Genomic DNA, 8,822 nt, shown 5'->3' on the forward strand with positions numbered 1-8,822 from the left:
TATCTATCTATCTATCTATCTATCTATCTATCTATCTATCTATCTATCTATCTATCTATCTAGTTGAGGAAACTTTTGCCAAGAGAGGGTAAGTAATTTGTCAAAGGTCACAAGATTAATTATAGTTGGGGAAAAGAATGGGCATTCCAGATTCTAATATTAACTATAAGTATCTATTTCATGACTAAGACCTTTTATAGTGAATAATAACCTTCCTATATTGTATTCTTAAGTGTGACCAACCCTCTAATCACTTCAAGAAAATCTGAAAGATAATAGATACTATAATCACTGTTGAATCATAATTTTAGAGGTAAAATGAACCTTTGCTCCTAAAGTTGATAACTTTCATTTTGTCAGGGAGCAGATAGAAAAAAAAATCATCAATAATTTTGTCACCTTTTATTTGAGGTAAACTTCAAGGAAGGGATGAATGTTAAGTTTTCCTTGGGTTCTTGTTCTGTTTTAAATATAAGGAAATCAATCTTAGGTTTGAAAAAAAAAAAACAATGTAGTTGGGGGGGTATTTAATAAGCATCTATTCTGTGACAGACTTTCTTTTAAACACTTTGAAAATATAATCTTATTTGATCCTCTCAACAATCCTGTGGGTTAGGTGTGATTATCTTCCCCACAATATAGATGAGAACATTGAGGAAGATAGTGAGATAAATGACTTGCCCTGGGTCATACAGTTAGTAAACATTTAAGGGCAGTTTTAAACTCAGGTCTTCCTGACTCTAGGCCCAGTGATTGACCCAATACAACACTCAGATGCCTATTGTAGGATGAGACAATAAAAAATTTGACAGTCGAAAAGCATTTGAATTCTTACCCTTATTAAAAAAAAGTTATACTATTTATATATAAGTTCAAGTGGTATTTGAACTGGGACTGTGGTTGATGGGAACCAAACTGAGTTTAGAACCTAATGTGCTTCCCCTCCCCAGAAACTGAGTTAGTGTGCAGCAAGGGGCATTTTATGCTTCCCAAATCCTGGGGGAGTAAGTGTATATTTGTGAGTGTCTTTTGAAGTAAATATTTCTCTTTAAAAGTGTTGCATGTGAAGCCTTGTTTGGGATAAAATTGGACTCTTCACTTTTATGGGGACTCCCAGGACCTACAACTTTTATTTTCTGAATTATATTAGACTGTGAAATCTCAGAGAAATTTGGGGGAAAAAAAAAACAAACTTTTTTCCGTCTGTAAAAGTAAAGTGGATTCCCCCCCCCCCCGCCAATGATTATTGCCTTACAAGTCACTTCAAATGATTTAATTTTACAAACTCCTTGCTTCTCTTCCTCTTCCTCATCCTTAATACCATCATCTTCCTCCTCCTCCTCCTCCTCCTGCTCCTGCTTCTGCTCCTGCCGCTGCTGCTTCTCCCTCCGTTCCCTTGGAGCAGACCATCCTGGTGCCTCTTTTGTGAAGCCGTGGCTGAGGAGACCCCTGGTCTCTCCACAGCCAACGAAAAGCCAAAGGAAGGAGTCAAGACTAAAAACAATGACCACATTAATTTGAAGGTGACAGGGCAAGATGGCTCGGTGGTGCAATTTAAGATTAAGAGGCACGCACCACTTAGTAAACTAATGAAAGCCTATTGTGAATGACAGGGTTTGTCAATGAGGCAGATCAGATTCCAATTTGATGGGCAACCAATCAATGAAACAGACACACCTGCACAGTTGGAAATGGAGAATGAAGGTACAATTGATGTATTCCAGCAGCAGACAGGAGGTGCTTACTAAAAAGAGAATCTACAACTCTACTCCAGAACTGTGCTCCCAAGGAAAACAATACATTCACAATTAGAAAACCAAGATTTGGTTCATCCATATCCTGACTACTGCAGTATAGTTTTCTCTCTTCTTTGATTCCCTTCCCCATTCCTTTGTTGTACATAAAGTAACTGGTTTATGTGCACAGGCATAATGCATAATTTTTTTTTAACTAAATGTTTTATGGTATGTTTTGATCAACATCAAATGGAGATGGGGATGGGAAAAAACAAACTGGTTTAGTGAAAATATCCCTTTTCTCCATTAGTGGCATGCTCATTCAAATTTAATTTTTATATTCCAGTAAGTTATTTTGCTGTCACTGTTTAACAACAACAACAACAAACCCGCAAAAAATCCTTGTACACCTTGTTTGATTGGATAATTTCAATGTTTTTCTTTTATCATTGTAAAACCAAGAATGATTTTATAACTTTTTTTGTACAGTAGCTGTTACATGTAGGGCAATGTCTGTCTCTCAGCAGGGATAAATTACTATAAAGAAATTGATCCTACCGTGTTTCCCCGATAATAAGACCTATCCCGAAAATAAGCCCTCCCCTTACTGTGTAAGATTCCTCTAAAATAAGCCCTCCCCCCAAAATAAGTCCTATTAAGATTGCTACTGTAGTGAAGGTGATCCCCTGCCCTACACGCTACATTATGCACCGTCCCCCCCGTGAAACGCACGCTGCGCTCCGAGCTGCATACAATCAAAGCTGCAGCAGTGAGCACGTCATCCTGTTCTTCCCCAGTGATTTGCTTATTGAATAAAGGTACATTTTTTTGTTCACATTTACCTGTTTATTAAAATTGCTGTCAACGTTCATTAAAATAAGCCCTCCCCTGAAAATAAGCCCTCTGGTGTTTTTCTGTCCAAAAAATTAATTAGACAGTGTCTTATTATCGGGGAAACACTGTAGATAGTTTTCCCTTAAAGTCAAACATCTTGTTATTTAAATAAACTTCTTGTTTTAAAAAAAAAATTACAAACTCCTCATTAATTTGATTGTTTGACCATTGATGTACTGTTACTTCTTATATTTTTTAATTCTCTATAAAGATTAGAATACTGATATGTTCCATATTATTGAGTCATATAAATACTGATGTAAAATTTGGTGGAAGAAATTTGAAATCATTAGATTGCTACTATCTAGAAAAATGTAGATATAGGTTTTTATTATTTTTATTTAAACAGATCTATAGCACTTGCCTTTTATGAAAGCAAAATGCCTTACAACTCTTAGATCAACATAACTGTGCCTTAAATCCACAAATAGCTCACATTCTGTGCTAGATCTATAGCTGAGCATATATTTCTTCCTGTTCTGATAGGTGAGTTTACAATTCCATTTTGTTTCAAAGATCCTTGCAGGAATTTCATGTTCTTTTTGGTATAAAGGATGGGAAGGAAATTGCTGGTACCTTTATGAGGATTGTTTCTATGAAAAAGACCTCTAGAGAATTTGAGTATGCCCTGTGTAGAAAGGGACACTTTTCTGTTCAGACCCAACCTTGAATGGCCTTCTGCACAGATGGAATCATTGGAAGAGTTTTTACCCAGGACAATTTTCTATTTCGAGAAAAGGACAATGCCAAGTTGACCCTGAGTCCCAGATCTCAGTAGGGAGAGTTACAAGTAGTTTGGAAAGCTCAGTATGGATCCAGTTTCTGTTCCTATCAGGAAACATTTTTTTTGTGGGTTTGTTTTGTTTTTTCATCTTTTCTCTTTTATTTTGTACGTCGAGAAAAGACTCTTAAGGTTAATAAGGCTAAGCAAGCAGAAATATTTTGTTAGATTTCTAAAATTCTTATTTTGTTGACTTGTATGGGGAACTTTGTGAAATATACCTTGTTCTGTGAATATGAAAAACTTGGCATTTGGTAACATTCATGATTTTCTTATATACGTATGGGCTGGTGTATGAGAATGTAACATTGACTACTTTTAGACTTGACAGTATGGTGCTCGGAAAACAAATGAATGGACATTACTTATGCCTCCTTAGAGACCATAGAAAACTGTTTTGAATTTGGGACTAGGACTGTGGAAAAAAAAGAAAAGCATTCTTGTCAATTGTTAGGAATGGCAAATTTTAAACAAGGAATATGTAGCCTAGACTTTTTTTTTTTAGAATGCTGAGTTCTAAGATGGAGTTATCCTTGAAGAATCTTTAAGCACGCCCATTTTATCTAACATGGACTCCATTAAGTCAACTACTGTATCTGTGAAGTTAATATGGATTGCCATGATCTGAACCTTTGAAAGGGAAGGGCTTTTCCTTCACTTACTAAACTCACTTTTATCTTATCTGTAAGGAATGAATCTGGTGTTATTTTTTTTTTTAAGTTGGGCAGTCCAACTTTATTAGCCAAAGGCAGGCCTGGCACCTTAGGTGCTCTTGGGGGGGGGGCAGGTTTGCTTCATCACCACTGGCTTCTGGCTCAGAAAGATGGCACTGGCCCAGCTCGGAGTGGCCTTCCCAATATCTTTCCAGTATTTATTTTTGCAGATGATGTGCCGGATGTCTTGGAATATGGCCTGAATGTTTTTGTTGATAGTGGTCCTCACATATGAAGTGACAGGCTTCCTCTGACTTGCCTCTGCTTTAGAACCTCCAGGATACCCATGCAGCCAGTTGGCGGCTGGCTCAACAGAGGCCTACCTTCTTTTGGTGGATCAGCCCTTTGTAGCAGAACGCGGTTCTGGCCTTGAGGTTGTTGGGCTTGGTGCTGTACACCTGCTTGTTGTGCTTGATGAGGAAGCTGGAGCAGTTAGGAAGGACCATCCACAGCAGGTTGGCCAACATGGCCAAGGCTGCTCTCACAGTGTTATTTTTTGTTATATGTTTTATGTCCTCATTTTCAGGTGCTGGAAGTTATCCTCCAAAGACCAAAAAGTTCCAGCCAGGATGACCTTGGAGGCAGAATTGCCAGTGAGGTGGTATACCAGTCCACCAGCCAACATGGCATGGAAATCCTGAGAAGCTAGCATGCCTGGAACTTGAGCCAAAGTGGAGTTTTTAGACTAGGAACTGAGCCTGTTCTTTCTAAGAACCAAGCTAAGCTATGAACTTGATTATCCATCCATCCATCCATCCATCCATCCATCCATTCATCTATATATCTAATCTATCATTTTTTATAACTCAAAGAATATACTGGCTATGTGAATATGGGCTAAGTCCCTTGTAGGATCCCTTCTTGTTTAAAAATCTTTATCTTCTAAGCCTATTCTGTTAGTTTATAGTATTGTTATAGGGAATGTTGGTCAGTTGTGCAGTCTAGTCCAACTCTTCATGATTCCCTATGGGATTTTCTTGCCAAAGACACTGGAGTGACTTGCCATTTTCTTCTTCATTGGAATAAGGCGAACAAAAGTTAAGTGAATTGCCCAGGGTTACAAAATTAGTGAGTGCCTGAGGCCAGGTTTAAATTCAGGTCTTCCTGACTGCAGGTCTAGTGCACTATCCACTGAGTCATCTAACTGCCTCAGCAACTGTGGGCAAAGTACTATGTAAACCTTGAAGTCCTGTACAGATCTGAGTTGTTATTCTTGTTGTCATTCATTTAACCTGTAGAATTATACACACACACGTATGTATGTATGACTGTATGCATATATGCATGCACATACATGTGTATGCACACATACATGTACATATACATCTATGCATGTGTGTGTGAAAGTTGGGTTCAAAGTATTTCCCACAGATATTTATTTGTTTCATACTGTTGCCAAAATTCTATACTCTTTTACATTAGAAATAACAGTTATACCTAGAAGCAGAAATACAGAAACAGAAACAAAAATAATAAGCAAAGATAATTAGATTTTTAATATTATTGGTTTAGGAAAAGAAAAAAATATATTTTATTTGAGAGATTAAAGGGACAAAAGGGGAGAAATTGTGGAAGAGAGGATGGAAAGCCAGTTTAGGAGTTAGGAAGACCTGAGTTCAGGTCCAACATCTGGTGCATAGTGAATGAGTTTTCCTAGGCAAAGCAATCTTTCGGTATTTCAGGTAGCTAACTCTCTAAGACTATATATTGAAGAGGAGTAGCTAGCTGATCTGCATTCACAGGGGAATTTTCCTCCTTAGGTGTTCTTCTGTATGTATAGAATCACAGATTTGGATCAGCAATTTTAAAATATATTGAAAAGTTTCTCTGAACATTGTGAAGGAGATCCTTTGACCCTTTAGCAATCTTCAAATTCAAAGAGATAAACATTAAAAAATAACTTTATATCATAAGTTTATTTAATTTAGAGGATAAAGAAATCTTAGAGATAATCTAGTCAACGCTCTGCCTTCTTCCTTCCTCTACTTTTCCTGACTGAAAATGGGGTCCTTGAGAGATTAAGTACATTGCCTAAGGTCAGCAAGGCAGTAAATAGCATAATTCAGATATGAGCTAATATTCTCTTATTCCCAAACCCTACATGTCACTTAAAAAAATAAACCATGTATTAGTTTTCTCTTCCTTTTTTCTTTATATAATTTGCAACAAAGGGGAATAATCAAACAGGAAAGGATAAAGCAACCATAGTTCAGAGAAAATTGAAAACTAAAATAAAATAGAAGACAGTAAGAATGAATCTAGTTTCTTTACACACATTTAAGTTGCCAGGTCTTGTAGAGCTATATACCAACAACATGAAAAAAATAGTCATAATCTGGAATCACTTTGGGTTATTTTTGCAGCAACCTAGAAATCACAGAAACACCACAAGAATGAATATGGGCAAATGTTACACTGAGTTTTAGAAAGGGAAAATAATTGAATTTTTTACAGACTGAAAAGCTTGGCATCAATCCTTGGCAAAATTCTACGATGGATTATTAAACAAATTGTGAGTACTAAGAAAATAAAACAGAATTGTTTTGCTAAGAAGTTTTGTCAACTAACCTAACTTCCTATAAAAAAGGATTACCAGGATGGATGTGTGGCAAAATGATTGGATAGATGGTCATTTCTAAAGCCAGTTTCTTTATGTCACATTCAAAGGTCAATTTTTATGACACTTGAAATTAAAAAAAAAGAATCAAGAACAGCAAAAGAGAAAATTGAAAAAAAAATCCTCATTAAAAAAACTTCAAAGAAAAATTGGCATAGAATCTATAGAAATGAATAAATAAAAAAGAGACCCTAATTCAATCAGTATCCTATAGGCTAAAAGAACATCAGGAGAAGTGGTAAGAAGAAAATAATTTTACTTAACAAGAACAAACTATACATCTTCAAACAAAAATAAAATAGACATAGGTCCACCAAGACTGGATCCATATTTTAAATAATTAAAGGAAGATATAATAAAGGAAATTAGATTATGGAACACAGAATTCAGAAAAAAAGAAAGAATCAATATTTTAGAAGAGGAAAATATAAAGAGGTGGACTCTGAAAAAAAATTGGAGAGTGAACAGAAAACTGAAGTGATACAACCAAAATATCAACATTTTAAAAAAAAAAAATTATTCAAGGGCACAGGTGGGAGGCTCAGAGAATAGAGCACCAGCCCTGGGTTCAGGAGCACCTGAGGTCCAATACAGCCTCAGACACTTAACACTTATTAGCTGTGTGACCTTGGGCAAGTCACTTAACCCCAATAACCCTGCCTTCCCCCCTCCAAAAAGCAAAACAAAACAAAACAAAAATCATTCAATTTTGAAAAACACTGCAATTCTCTACAAATAAAAATAAAACAAAGAAATAAAAATCCTAGTTACATCTAAGGAATTCATTTTAGGAAACAGTCTAGGAAGGAAAAAAAGAGAGTAAATTAGAAACCTAGAGATTTTGCAATTTATCATGGGAGAAGAACCCTAAATTTTTATCAACCAGAGAGAGAGTCATCACCTTCCAAAAACTGTTTCAAAGAAAAAAAAATTGGATAACAGTAAACAGGGGTTAATTTGTATATCTGGGAATACCTAAATGAATATGTATCACCATAAAGAAATGGGAAGAAAAAAAGGTATTAGGGTGGAGTATAGATTAAGTAACTAGAGGGCAATGTAGAAGTAAAGTAGGGGAGTCAGAAGAGATAGGAAAAAAGAGATATGCACAAAAATAACATAAAGATCAGGAGTAGCATATGTTAGGGAAACAGGAGTAGGGGTGGTAATCATGATTTTAGACAAAGTTAAAGCTAAAACAGATTTAATTGAAAGAGAAAAATAGGCAAACTACACTGTATGGCAGGAGGAAAAATATGGAAAGACTTGGATTTATATATGTATATGAGTGTATATGTCTGTACATATGTATATACACATGAGTGTTTATGTGTGTATATGTATATATAATACATATTTGCATGCATACATACATATCCATGCTTAATTGTTGATGTGAGGGGCTGGGGAATTAAAAAGTTCACAACAGAGAACAAAAGAAAACTTACAAGGAAGTAATGATGGATAGCTCTCAACACAATGTGTAGCATTTATTGTATAGGCTTTCTTACAATAGAAATCAATTTCTGTATATTTTTCATCCCCTCTCTCATTCTGCTATGCGCATGGTAATGTTTTTTCTTCTTTTTTCTTCTTTTATACTATTTAGTTTTAGTATTTAAATGTTTCTCTTTTCTTATTTTGTATTTCCATTTAAAATAAAGTGCAAAAAAGTGAATGAAAGAATTTGCATCTAGGTTGAAGAATGGATTAATACATTGACGTCAGCATTAGATTTTTTAAGTACAAGAAGAGTCACATACTACCAGCTAATGTTAAAAAAATAAAATAAATATAAAAAGAGGAGCACAGCAAGGTCTTGGGAATTGAGAGCCTAGATCTGGCTTAGATGATGAAGTGGCCAGGATTGTGTCTCTATATAAGGGAGGAGGCTGAAAAAAATATTGTTTCATGAAAAACATGCTGCATATGCCTAGTGTTTATATACATATATATGTGTATATATATGTATATATATATACATATATATGTGTATATATATATGTATATATATATATACATATGCAAGGAAATTTAATGTAATTTGATGGGTGGAAAAGCAAACAACAATTATAACTTTG

At 35.4% G+C, this 8,822-nt stretch overlaps 2 pseudogenes; one reads left to right on the plus strand and one right to left on the minus strand.

Annotated features, from left to right (window-relative positions):
- The window catches only part of LOC138174878 (small ubiquitin-related modifier 2 pseudogene), a 9,713-nt pseudogene extending 7,834 nt beyond the window's left edge, over nucleotides 1-1,879 (plus strand).
- Nucleotides 1,880-4,173: 2,294 nt separating this feature from the next.
- LOC138174778 (large ribosomal subunit protein eL28 pseudogene) lies at nucleotides 4,174-4,591 on the minus strand (annotated as a pseudogene).
- Nucleotides 4,592-8,822: the final 4,231 nt, after the last annotated feature.

The sequence above is a fragment of the Petaurus breviceps genome, unplaced genomic scaffold, assembly GCF_028583685.1.
Source record: "Petaurus breviceps papuanus isolate PSGF00001 unplaced genomic scaffold, PetGlider_PUasm1.0 76, whole genome shotgun sequence".
NCBI lineage: Eukaryota > Metazoa > Chordata > Mammalia > Diprotodontia > Petauridae > Petaurus > Petaurus breviceps.